This window comes from Giraffa tippelskirchi, chromosome 8 (genome assembly GCF_054371585.1).
Source record: "Giraffa tippelskirchi isolate mGirTip1 chromosome 8, T2T-mGirTip1v1.2.pri, whole genome shotgun sequence".
NCBI classification, from domain to species: domain Eukaryota; kingdom Metazoa; phylum Chordata; class Mammalia; order Artiodactyla; family Giraffidae; genus Giraffa; species Giraffa tippelskirchi.
The window spans coordinates 11,418,212-11,431,500 of record NC_137282.1 but is presented as its reverse complement, the minus strand read 5'-3'; the positions used below and the strand labels follow the sequence as shown (position 1 = coordinate 11,431,500).

At 48.1% G+C, this 13,289-nt stretch overlaps 1 pseudogene; it reads right to left on the bottom strand.

The window, feature by feature from the left end:
* Positions 1–9,539: 9,539 nt before the first annotated feature.
* On the bottom strand, positions 9,540–11,003 carry LOC145516640 (endogenous retrovirus group PABLB member 1 Env polyprotein-like; annotated as a pseudogene).
* Positions 11,004–13,289: the final 2,286 nt, after the last annotated feature.

Below are 13,289 nucleotides of genomic sequence, written 5' to 3'. Positions count from 1 at the left end.
TCTGTGTCATTTATTAGCAGGGCTTCTGCTTGCCCATATGGCTTCTTTGAGCAGATGAGGGTGCTCCTTCCTCAAGGAAAATTTGGTTGAATTGAGTATATTTTGGCTCCGCTTGAACAAGGGTGCAAGGCAGCCCTACCCTGGCTGTGCCCAGCAGAGAGCCTTCCTGCACCCCAGCACGAGGCAGTCCCACCTGAGGACACACATGTCTGCCCAGATCCCCACTTGCTCGTACTCCCTGCCTGCCCCTCCCCCTTGATGCCAGGACACAGGTGCCCCTGGCAGCCTGTGCCTCTGTGTCCACTCTCATCCTCCCACTAAGTAAAGGGGTTATACTAGATTCAAAGCAGGGAAGACTAGGGATTGGGTCTCAAAAGAGTGGAGGGCAAATCACGGCAGACCCGGATCCTTAGTGTCTTCAGAACCTCAGCAATTTCCAAAAGCCTTATGGTTGCCAAGAGATGACAGGTATAAAAAACCAACACTTCCCAGTTTCTCAGTTTACATTTTCCTGGCAGGTTTCCCTGAGACATTGTGATAAACATCTGTGGTCTGCTTGCCCAACATCCTTCCTCTCTTCCATTGGTACTATTCCTCCAGTTTTGGAGAGGGAGACTACACCCTCATTCCTAATCCACGTGATCTGGAGAAGGCTGGGAAATGGTAATTAATTGAGCAATGGGCACGTGACCCCAGCTGTCCTCTCGAGAGGCATCCTTGGCACTTGTGCTGAAACTACTGGGAAACAAATGCTTGCTTTTTTTGTGTGTGTGTGGTATGCAGAATCCTAGTTCCCTGAACAGGGACTGAACCCCCACCTTCTGCAGTGGAGTCTCAACCACCTGACCACCAGGGAAGTCCCCCCCCGGCCTTTTTTTTTTTTTTTTTTTTGCACAAATGCTTGCTTTTCATTGGAATAGGTAGTTGCAAGAAATCAAGTAACACGGAATTTCTGAGACCATCTTTGCTGCCACATTCAAAGAGCTTGGCTGAAAAGTGAAGACAGCACAGAAGAAAGCAGAGCTGAAAAATACAGAGACAGAATGAAACTTGACTGACATTAGTTGAGTCCTGATCCCATGGAGCCATCTACTTATGGACACTTTTAGTTCTAAGAGTCAAATCACTCAATGTCTTGTGTAAGCTGGTTCGAGTTAGCTTTCAGTCCTGGAAATAACAGCTTCCTCTCATGGGCAGGCTCCATCCTCCAGAGCTTCAGACCCTCAGTGGGGACGAAGTAGACCCAGGCACAATCAAACTAGCCAGTCTCCTCGCCAAGGTGTCCAAGGGACCCCAGCATCCCTACTCTGCCGCCCTGATGGATAGCCTGCCAGGTGCCCACTCTAAGGCCATGGGCATACTGCCTCCTTGAGTCTTAGGCGCTTCTTTTGTGCCTGATTGTGTAGTTTCTAGCGCATGCTTGAATGTGTGTGCTCATGTGTTCTTTCCTCCAAACTTGCTGAATGATCACAGGGTCCAGTGGGACGGCATAGGCCCAGTGCCCAGCCCAGGGCCTGGCACACACAGCAAACCCTCTTTCCCTGCCCCCTCCCTCCTCCTGACTCAGGATGGGATTTAAGGATCTGTGATGCATTCTAATTTTCAATGCTCTGGATCAATAATGTGGGGGAGGGAGGTAGGAGGGAGGTTCAAGAAGGAGGGGACGTATGTACACCTGTGGCTGATTCCTGTTGATGTATGGCAGAAACCCACACAACACTGTAAAGCAATTATCCTCCAATTAAAGATAAATTTTAAAAAAATAGGGGAGGAGGGGTACAGTTGCTAGAAACTTGCGCTCCTTTTAATTCATGTTACGTGTTTAGAGTGAGACATCTCAAAGTCACAGAATAAGTTTAGGTCACATATGTTTATGCAAATCAGTATTTTTCTTTGGAGCTGACAGCTGAAGTTTCTGTTTGTTCCATGACGCTGCAGCAGAGGCCAAATGGGCCATGTTTTCTCAAGCGATGCTGCCAGCTCTCCAAATGTCATAACTGGCAAGGCATTTCACTTGGGGGCAAGCTTTGGGGTCGAGGGTGGCCGGGAAGCAATGACAAGCCTATTTTTATTCTCTTTAGTTTCACAATACATTTCGTTCTTCTTTATTGAAGTTATAAAACTAGTTCATACTTAAAGTCAAACAATAGAGTCTGCTATAGAAAAATGGATTTTCTTGTCCATTCCAACCCCACCCTCTGAAGTAAACAGTGTAACCACATTCATGAGTATCTTTCCACATTTTTCATATACATCGTTCCCAGATTTTCCTTACATTTTTTAACATATGCAAACATTCATAAACATATGTATCTCTTTCTCTAACATACACTTTTAAAAATGTCTCATTTTTCTCAAGCTCTCTTAGTCATCTGACGTTCTTTCTTATATAATTTTATTTATGTATTTATGTTTTTGGCTGTGCTGGGTCTTCGTTGCTGCATGGGCTTCTCTTTAGTTGTGGGGAGCAGGGGTTCCTCTCTGGTTGTGCTCGTTCGGCTTCTCATTGCAGCGGCTGCACGTTTTGCACAGCACAGGCTCTAGGGCATACGGGCTCAGAGGTTGTGTGCGTGGGCTTAGTCGCTCTGTGGCATGTGGCATCTTCCTGGACTAGGAATTGAACCCTTGTCTCGTGCATCAGCAGGTGGATTCTTTACCACTGAGTCAACAGGGAAGCCCCAGATGTATCTCTTTATAGGCTACCCTTTTACATTTTGTCATACAAATAAGTCATCTTCTGTAAACTTGCTTTTTTTAAAAAAAACTTGATAACTCTAGATCTCTCCATGTTAACATACGTAGATATAACTCATTCTTCTCCACAGCTGCGTTGTTTTTCATTGTGTAGATGTACCATGATTAATTAATATTTTACTAATCTTCGATGCTTAACGGATTTTTTTTAGCTTGTTCACAGCTTTTTGCTATTACGTACGCTGCTGAAAGAAATATCTTTGTGAATACAATTATTCATGTTCAAAGAAACATGTGGTTATGCTCCTTTGGCCCATGTGCCATGTGTATGAGGGACACTGACTCTGTTAAGGTCTACTGGGTCCGTTCGTCTGCCCACCACACGAGAAGGCATCCTCACTTCCTTCCCAAGTGCGTGCATTTAGCAGAGCGTGTTTGGAAGGCACTTTCCTGTGACTGTGGAACCTGGACTCAGATACAAGATCAGCCTCACTCCATGCCTGACCCAGAGCCTCGACCTCTCTGCTCCTTTTATTCCCTCTGCCCTGTCATGCCTTCAGCATCCCAACTGCCTCCACAGTCAGTGACAAGATGCTGTGGAGGAAAGGGCTTTGAAGTCCCGGCAGATGAGATCATCAATCTCTGCTCTCCAGGGATGCCGGGCTGAGCTGGTGCCTCCTGAATGGCCTCAGCCACGCTGGGTGTGTAGTAAGTACTTAATTAATATGAAATAAGAACAATAAATCCAGGGGCTGGAGCCCTCCCTTTGAAGTTCAAGTCAGCTCTGAGCCATTGGGGAAGAATGAATAGCATGGATAATTGAAACTCATAGATAATCCCACACCTTATCCTAATGGTTAATAGGTTCAGGCCCTTTACCTAGTAAGACCTTCCACAGAACTGCTAAAGTAAACCCTCTGCTGTACTTGTCTTTTCATTTTTTTCCTGGAGCTGGTGAAATGGAGCAGAAGGGTGAAAGGAGACAGAACCAGGAGTCCAGAGTGAGGCATTCTTAGATGGCTCATAAGCAACTTCTGAATCACACTACCGTCTGCCAAAGGGCCCCGCCAATTACAGAGGCAGACCCAAGAGCGGTCTCCCCAAGGGTTCCTCCTGACCTGGGTGCGGTGAGAGGGAGGCTCTGGGAGAAGGGGTAGAATGACGCTCAGTGAAGCCATCTGGCCAGAGACGCCCCAGCTTTGCCCATGAGGTCATCCAGCCTCTAAGATGCAACATCAGTTCTTCACTCCATGGGAGGGTCCGGTGCATTTCAGTAAAAAGAAGTGATCTCATTACATCCTTGAGCAGAAAGGGGAAAAGGACCCACTCTGTCCAGGTGGACTGAGCACAGCAGGGTGTGGGGAGGCCAGGAGATCTGTGGCTGCACCTGGCTCTGCGGTAAACTCTCACTGTGACTCTGGGACTGGCCTTCCCTGCTGAGGTTCCTCTCTCTTTAAAACGGAGGGGTTGAAATTTGGGATTCTAGGATCCTGGCCATCTCTGACTCTGAAAACAACCTCACAAGCCCAAAGAATTTCACACTGTTGCTCCCTGGCGGGGGGAGGTTTCAGCAGGAAGGGGGGACAGATGGCGTTCTCTGGACCGAGTTCAGAAATGTGGAGCGTGATGCATGGTGTGAATGAAGCGTGGTACCCTTTAAACACAGCTCGCCCCGGGAGGGCTCACTTTCGTCCTCCCGCGTCACTCTGGGCATCATGGCCTTGTGCACTGAAACACACACACACACACACACACACACACACACACACACAGCTCTGACACACGCTCTGTGATTCACGAACTGCCAGGACCATTACACACATGAGATGACTCATGGGGTTGCTCACACGCGCAGGCTCACACTCAGTGTGACGTGGAGACGTGCCTGAGCCCACAGCGATGGGCACACCCCCACTGGAGCCTCGGTTGTGCATTGCACGGGCGTCTGCAAACGATTTATGTTCTTGGCTCTTCCGAACGGCCTGTTCTTTGTCTTTCCGTTCACTGTTCAACCCTCTCCTTCCCATCCTCCCTTCCTTGGCTGGCTTCAGTCTCTTGCTCCAAAGCTCTTCAAACAGTTTCTGGGACTGGACTCTGCCATCTCCAGGACCCTCTCCAAGTCCAAGGCTCTTTGAGTAAACTCCTAGGCTGTGAGCATTTCTTTCCCCACAGGATTCACCCCCTATAGGGCTGGGCATCTCTTCCTGACTTCCTCCCAGGGTCTTGGCACAGGGGTCTCCACTGAGCTGTCACGAGGTTAAAGTCCTGGCACCTGTGGAGCGTGGTCCCCAGCATCTCTGGGAGCATCTTTCTTCCCAGTATCCCAGGCAGGAGGAGTAAAGGGGTGTCTGGGAGCCCATTGCTGGGCATTGAGCAGGACTACTCGCTTCTGAAGGTGCCAAGAAAGGAGGGTCTGGCTGCACTCTGAGGTCTGTGAGGGGTCCTCACTCACCTGCCTTCCTCTGATGCAGCCACGGTTCTAATGGGAGGCAGGGATCAGGCCCTGGTGCTCACACAAACAGCAGAGTCCTTGATTTTCCTCCTCCCTGTTCACACACACACACACACACACACACACACACACAATGTACAACTTGAGAGTTGCTAGTTAAGTTTTATTTGGTGCAAAAGGAGGACTGCAGCCCAGGCAGCTCAGACAGCTCTGAGAGACTGCTCCAAAGAGGCAGGGGAAGGTCCGTACATAATGTGATTCTGGTGAAGGGGGGAATACATGCAATCAAGCCCATATTTTTCCAGAAGGTTTCTCCTGGTCTCATGAAGCTTCTGCTGGTCATGAGAAACAATCGTCACTATGAAGGATTTTAGTGCTTTTCCAGATATGAGGAGATACAAGAACTGGGCTCATAAAGTCAGCTCCTGAGAATATCCAGCTGTCTGAAGACTGATCCTGACAGTTTCACCCTGAGCACAGAATGCCTCATTCCTGGTCTCCATCCTGAACTCCTTTGGGGGTGTTGAAGGTCAGCAGCTGCAGCAGCACCTGATCTAATCCTTGTAGAGGTGGGTGGCAAGTGCCTACAGCAAGTGCCAATTTGTAGTCGACATCCCCTTGGGGCTCTCTCAAAAACCGAGAGTGGGTTTACCGTGTCAGGTGAAGTAGCAAGAGGTCCTGAGTGTGTCATTAGCCGCCATGAGCATCTGCTTCCTTGGCTGTCAAATGCCTTAATAGCAGCTCTCTGTGCCATTGCAGGAGATGTAACAGACATGGGTTCCATCCTTGGCTCGGGAAGATCCCCTGGAGGAGGAAATGGCAACCCACTCCAGTATTCATGCCTAGACAGTCCCATGGACAGAGGAGCTATGATCCATAGGGTCATAAAGAGTTGGACACGACTGAAACAACTTAGCACACACATCTACCCCCAAAGATGTGGTTGTGGGGAGCCAGGGAGATTATGTGACAGAGTTTTGATGAATTCTCTCTCCAGGAGAGACAGTGGGTAGGGTCTATGCTCTGAGGGAGTTCACACCCAAGCAGGCGCTGGCCCAGAGATGCTGAGAACCAGGGGGCCTTCTGTGCCTAGAAACATGAAGACTCAGCTCTTGGTGCCCGCTGATAGCTGAGGGTTGAGATGCCCCTTTTCAACTCTGAAATTTTAAGAGCCTAATAAGCCCTGAACTGTGGTGTTGGAGAAGACTCTTGAGAGTCCCTTGGACTGCAAGGAGATCCAACCAGTCAATCCTGAAGGGAATCAATCCTGAATATTCACTGGAAGGACTGATGCTGAAGCTGAAGCTCCAATACTTTGGCCACCTGATGCGAAGAGCTGACTCATTGATAAAGACCCTGATGCTGGGAAAGATTGAAGGCAGGAGGAGAAGGGGATAACAGAGGATGAGATGGTTGGATGGCATCACCAACTCAGTGGACATGAGTTTGAGTAAACTCCGGGAGTTGGTGATGGACAGGGAGGCCTGGCGTGCTGCAGTTCATGGGGTCACAAAGAATCAGACACGACTGAACAACTGAACAACAGCAACAATAAGCCCTGAGAGCTTTTTCCCCCCAGCTGCTTGTTTAAGAATCTTATCTCTGACTGCATCCAACCCATCTGAAGGTCTGGATTCTGGAGGGGACTACCTAGCCTTAGCTGAGCCTGTACCCTCTGGAATCTCCTCCCTCTCCTCTCTGCAGCAGCCCTGGAAAGCATTCTCAGCAAACATTCTTAGAGAGATTTCCAGTTAACTCCTTCCTTCCAGTGGACCTTCTGACTTGGGATTTAAGGTTACTTTACCTAGAATAGCTAAGATGATCTTGGAGATACCCTAGCAAGCTAGCCATTCTCAGCCTAGCTTCCAGCAGGACCCCATCCCTAAAGGGGAGGAATTTAAGGGAAAGATAAGACAAGAGTTGATCTGAACAAGCCTTGCTGGACTTTCAACAGGGGTCTATGGAAGTTTCCTCACTAGCTGCCAACCTCTGTGTGTACTTTTCTGGAGGATGCTTGCAGAGACGAGAAAGACTACACTATAATTAAATATGCATCGATGTGAAGGAGGACCCATGAAATATGTATGGCAATTCACTGTACTCAGCAAACGGTCCATAAGATCTGCACAGAGGCTGTGACTTATGCCTCTGTCCCAGATAAATTCGATACCTGGAAACTTAACACAATGTTTATTTAACTCTCAGCTAGATCTTTAACTTATATACACTTACTTTGTGCCAGACATGGTTCTAAGCATGTTTCTACAATATTCACTTATTTAGTTTTCATGAAACCCTTAGGAGGTAGGTACCCTCATCCCCATCATGCTTATGTAGTAGTAGTAGTACCTTAGTAGCTAAGTCCTGTCTGACCCCATGGACTGTAGCCCACCAGGCTCCTCTGTCCGTGGGATTTCCCCAGAGTGGGTTGCCATTCCCTTCTCCAGGGGATCTTCCTGACCCAGGGATCAAACCCGTCTAGTGCCCTGCAGGTGGTCTCCTGCATTGCAGGCAGTCTCTTTACCGACTGAGCCCCCAGGGAAGCCCTATGGCGCTGATGAGGACCCTGTACAGAGATGAAACCGCAAGCATGGCTGGTGAATGGCGGGTGTGGGTCTCCAGCCCAGGCCTCCTGCGTTGGTACCACCTGCCTGTGACCCAGCTTTCCGCTTGTTTGATGATTACCTGAACAGCATCCTATGCTCTGGTTGGCTTCTTGGGGAAACCGGAATTCTTGACCTGGGTGGGGGTGATGAGGAGCAAGGAAACTCAGGCTAGAATTCAGGACCAGGGCCAGGACTTGACCATCGCCTTTGTTCTCCCTGAAGGTGTGTGTCACCCCGGGTCCAGGGGAGCCGTGTCTATGTAGAGCAAAGCTGGGGCCTCCTCTCTGTCCTAACAGTCCATCCAGGGGAGTCCCATCGAGCCATTGTCCTCCAGGCCCCAGTGATCTGGCCTCTTTTGGCAGGGACCTTCGGCTTCTCTTATTTACCCATTAACAATTAAGCCCTAGGCATTTAACATATAAACACAGAAAACATCAGCATAATTACAGCAAGGGTTTCAAAAGCTTGCTGGCAAGGAAGAGCCTGAATATTTACTTAACAAAAGAATTCTTTACTTCAGTCTTTAATAAAGAATTCACTAGAAGGCTTAACTAGCGTGCTTTTGCCAGTAAATGAGAAACATTCTTTTATTCACGAAGAATATGATTTGTGTGTGTTTTTCTTTTAAATGTGATTCACCACGATTTTTCAAGAGAGCATTCACAACTTTTTTCCTGAGAGTTCTGTTCCCTCGTTATTTTTCAATATGTCTCACTGGTTGAGACAGTCCCTCTTGGAACAGAGATAGATGGGTGTGTGTGTGTGTAGCATAACCCTTAGGGTCTGAAATTTCACCAACAGAAACTCTTTTTCTGTTTTAAGCTTGTCTTCTCTGATCCAAGAAGAGTGTGTGTTCAGAGCACTGACTGTTGAGTATTTCTCCTGTGACTAGAGGGATGTAAGCTGGTCTCCAGACTTCCCAGGTGGCACTAGTGGTAAAGAACTGGCCTGCCAATGAAGGAGACATAAGAGACGCGGGTTTGATCCTTGGGTCAGGAAGATACCTTGGAGTAGGAAATGGCAACCCACTCCAGTACTCTTGCCTGGAGAATCCCATGGACAGAGGAGCCTGGTGGGTTACAGCCCATGGGGTTGCAAAAGAGTCGGACGTGACTGAAGTGACTTAGCACAAGCTGCTCTCAGGGGTCTCAGGCTCTTGGGAAGAGGAAGGAATAGGGAGAGAAAACACAAGTGAGTTTATTTAGAGACAGGAGGGATATTCACTGGTTTGTTTGTTCTTTTAGACATTCATCACAATTCTCACATTCCTACCGTTGCCAGACTCTGAGATAAAATGGTAAATGAGAAAATAGCGTAGTCAGGTAGACATGTTATAGCCACGCGTTCTGGGAAACAAGCTCACTCAGAAGGACGATGCAGATAGTGAAGTGCAGTTTATTACACCGGCGGGCCCAAGGCAGAGTATCCTCTTAGCCAAGGACCCCGACCAGCATTTGTGAAAATCTTTTATACCCCATGTGTATGTGTCTGAACCCACCACCCAACTTCCTTGTGACTTACATAAACAAAGGAAAGGTAAATGCAATCACAATAACTCCATCATTCATGTGTTATGTGTTCAGTCAATAATCAATAAGCCTGAGGTTACAGATAAGAATTTATGACCTGTCCAGAGGGGGTCTTATCCTTCTATTGTCATTTCCACAGGCACTAAGCACAGAGTTCAGAGTCCATTAGAGAGGTGGCCAAGCATAAGCAGCACGAACAGGCCTAAGATGGAGTCCAGGCCCTTTGAATTCCTTCTTCATTCCCCCCTCTTGATGCTCCTAATTTCCATAACGAGCATCATTCATTGAGATATATTGTACTTTAGCCCTCTGGCCACCCACATGAGAGAAGGCTATCAACCTCTGGGTTACAAAGTTCACAAGACATTGTAAGAAGCAGGGCCCACAAAGCAGTATGATTAGAACTATTATGACAACAGTAACAATAGTTTTCCACCAATCTCCCTTTACCCAGGACAGGACCGAAGTCCAAAAGGTAATATTTTCATCAGACATGGCTTTCACTTGATTTTGCATATCTTCCAAGGCAGTAGATACATTTTTAGACAGGTCAGGGATGTATACACAACATCCGACTTTAATTATGGCACAAGTCCCTCCCTGGGCTGCTGTGAGTATGTCTAATGCCATCCTATTTTGAATTACTGCCCTCCTCATCTGAATTTGTTCTTCGTTCAAGGCTTGAATGGCTTTTGTACTGTCTAAGAGGGCCTATTTAGTGAAATTAGTTAAGGCCTCCACCTTAATCATGATATCCGATATCCGTTGTCCCTACAGAGGGTACAAACAAGGCAGCAAGATAGTCATACCATTGGAACACAGATCTTGTCCATCTTGCATGCAGATAGGGCAGGTTTACTGGAGGTTGATGTAGGCTAGGCTTAATACTGCCATGGGCGAAAGCAAATCCCAGTGTGCAACGCCCTACCCAGCCAACTGGTAACCATGGCCATAAGTTAAGCCCACAGAGCCACAGGGTCCCGTTGGGGGCTACCCAATAGATTCCGGGATTATATTTCCAGTCGGAACCGGGCCACTGAACCGACTGATTGGGGTGATAGGTAACTTCTATGATTTGTTTACATTGTTCAGGAGACAAATAACCCATATATTTTAATTCTTTTGGGTCTAGGTGGCGGTCTCCAAATCCAACTTTGTTTTTTTTTGTTGTTGTTCCCAGCAAATAGTAGCGGGAGCAATCAACTGTCCTTTCTCAGTAGTCATCCAGAAATATTCATCCCAGACCTGGTAGTATTGCTCAAGGTACCGGGAGGCCTGTCCCCCTTGCAAGGGAGCCCTTCTCTTTTTTTTTTCATATATGAGGTATAAGCTCTTGTTATCTCCATAAGACTAGTGTTCATATTAAATGTAACCCCATGTCCCTGGCCCATTGATGGCTTTTTTTTTTTTTTACACCAGGAGAGCAAAGAAAGGTTATGATTGGTGAGAGGAAGGAAAGTTCCCTTTTGTTGTTCCAAGAAGGAGCACAGTGGTATAAAGTCTCCATAACGAAGTGGCGACACCCACCAGGGGAGTCCGTCCATAACTGACAGGGACATAGCCCCACATACCCAACAGTCGGAGGAGTTGTGGAAGTCCGCATAGGAATGTGCCCATGAGATGAAGACGTTGTCCTGTGCAGGAACAGTGGTCAGGTTCAGAACTGCGTTGGTGAGGCCGAGTAGCAGGAGTCGTTTACCCAGCTCCATCCTAGAGAGGGCTCGTCTGGGACCTCGTTTTCTTCTTCCTCTTCAGAATGATCTTGGTTTCCTGTGGGCGGTGGGGTCTTTCTGGGTGGTCAACTCGGCGTCTTCCGGGTCAGCGTGGTATGCCTTCTTCGCTCTGGTGTGATGGATCCAAGGGACAATGCCTGCAACTTTAACTGAGGTAGGGGTGGTTAAAACAACAGTTTAAGGACCTTTCCATCGGGGGGCCAGTGAGTCATGTTTCCAGTCTTTCACCCATACCTGGTCCCCTGGTATAAACTCATGCATCTGCTCCCCCAAGGGGAACGGTATTCTTTCTTGCACAAACTTAGTTACTTGATTAATTACCTTACCTAGTTGTTCCATCTGCTGTAATATCCCGTCTCCCCTTACCTGAAGTATATCAGTTGTTACCTGTCTTATTAGGGGAGGAGGCCTCCCATACACAATTTCATAGGGAGAGTAGCTGTGGGACTGTGGGGTCATCCTGAGCTTGAGCAAGGCCATGGGAAGTAAATCTACCCAGGAATAGTCAGTTTCTATAATCCATTTTGAAAGTGTCTCCTTTAGTGTCCGGTTAGTTCGTTCTACCAGTCCGGAGCTCTGAGGCCGGTAGGCGGTGTGTAACTTCCATTTTATATTCATGGCTTTTACTTACTTGTTGTATCAGATCTGATATGAAGGCTGGGCCGTTATCTGATCCTATGCTGGTGGGGAATCCAAATCGGGGAACTATTTCCCTAAGCAGGCTCCGAGCTACTTCTGATGCTCTCTCAGTTCGGGTGGGGAAGGCCTCCACCCATCCCGAGAATGTACATACCAGGACCAACAGGTAGCGAAAATGGCGATATGGTTTCATCTCAGTGAAGTCCACTTCTAGATGTTCAAAAGGAAGAGTACCTTTTCATTGGATACCTGGAGGTTTTGGTCTGCACCCTGGAGCGGCGTTAATCTGAGAGCAGGCGTTGCAATTTTGGGATTCTGTTCTACATAGAGAGGAGAGGTGAGGAACCAGAAAATACCTTCGGATCAATTCCTCTAATTTGTCAAGTCCCAGGTGCGTCATGCGATGAGCTTGGCTCACCAGAGAGGGGGCCATCTTTTCAGGCTCTAGTAGCTTACCATCCGGTAGTTCCCACCATCCTTTTTCTGTCTTGGTGGCTCCCTCCACTTCAGCTAGTTGGTTTGGAGCCTCAGTGTATGTTGGGGAGTCTAGAGCCAGCTCGGGTAGCTCAGCTAGGACGAAAGTTCTCATGGGGATTTCCCCGGATTCTTTTTTTCCTCAGCTGCTTGTCTGGCAGTCTCGTCAGCCAGCCTATTCCCTGGAGCCTGTGAGGTGTCTTCCTTATGGTGCCCAGGGCAGTGCATGACTGCTACCTCCGTGGGACTCCAGACAGTGTCTAGCAGAGTCAGGATCTCCTCCTTATTCTTAATGTCCTTTCCATTGGCTGTTAGAAGGCCTCTCTCCCGGTATAGCGCCCAATGTACGCAGAGCGTAGCAAAAGCATGCCAGGAGTCGGTGTAGACGTTCACCTTCTTACCCTTTGACAATTGCAGTGCCTGGACTAAGGCCCATAATTCAGCTCGTTGGGCTGATCGGTGTTGTGGTAAGGAGCCGGCCTCGATAACAGTCCTCTCTGTGACTACAGCATAGCCTGACATTTGCTCTCCTAGCTTTACCAGGCTGGTGCCATCAGTATACAGAGTCCAGTCAGGATTTGAAATTGGCCTGTCTTGGAGATCTGGACGGCTAGCATAGACCTCCTCTAAGACTTCCTTGCAATCGTGAGTGGGTCCACCTTCTCCTGTTGGGAGAAGCGTTGCCGGGTTTAAACCCTGGCAAGGCTCGATACGGAGGTTGGGGTTTTCACATAGCAGTCCCTGGTATTGAATAATCCGGGAATTGGACAGCCATTTGTGGGGATCTCCTCGAAGGAGGGTGTTGACTTCATGTGGGACCTTTACGATCAGGTCCTGACCAAAAGTTAATTTTGTGGCTTCATGTACCAGTAAGGCGACCGCGGCTACTGCCCGCAGACAGCTAGGCCAGCCGGTGGCAACATTATCAAGTCGCTTTGAAAGGTAAGCTATCGGCCTGTCCCACGTTCCCAAGGTTTGAGTCAAAACCCCCATGGCTCTTTTATCTTTCTCGGTCACATATAAGGTGAATGGTTTGGTGAAGTCTGGCAATCCCAAGACGCGGACAGAGGTGATTGCTAGTCTTAGCTCCTCAAAAGCTTTTTGCTGTTTCTCAGTCCAACTTACTGGATTTTCTTCAGGCCCTGTCAGGAGCTCAAATAGG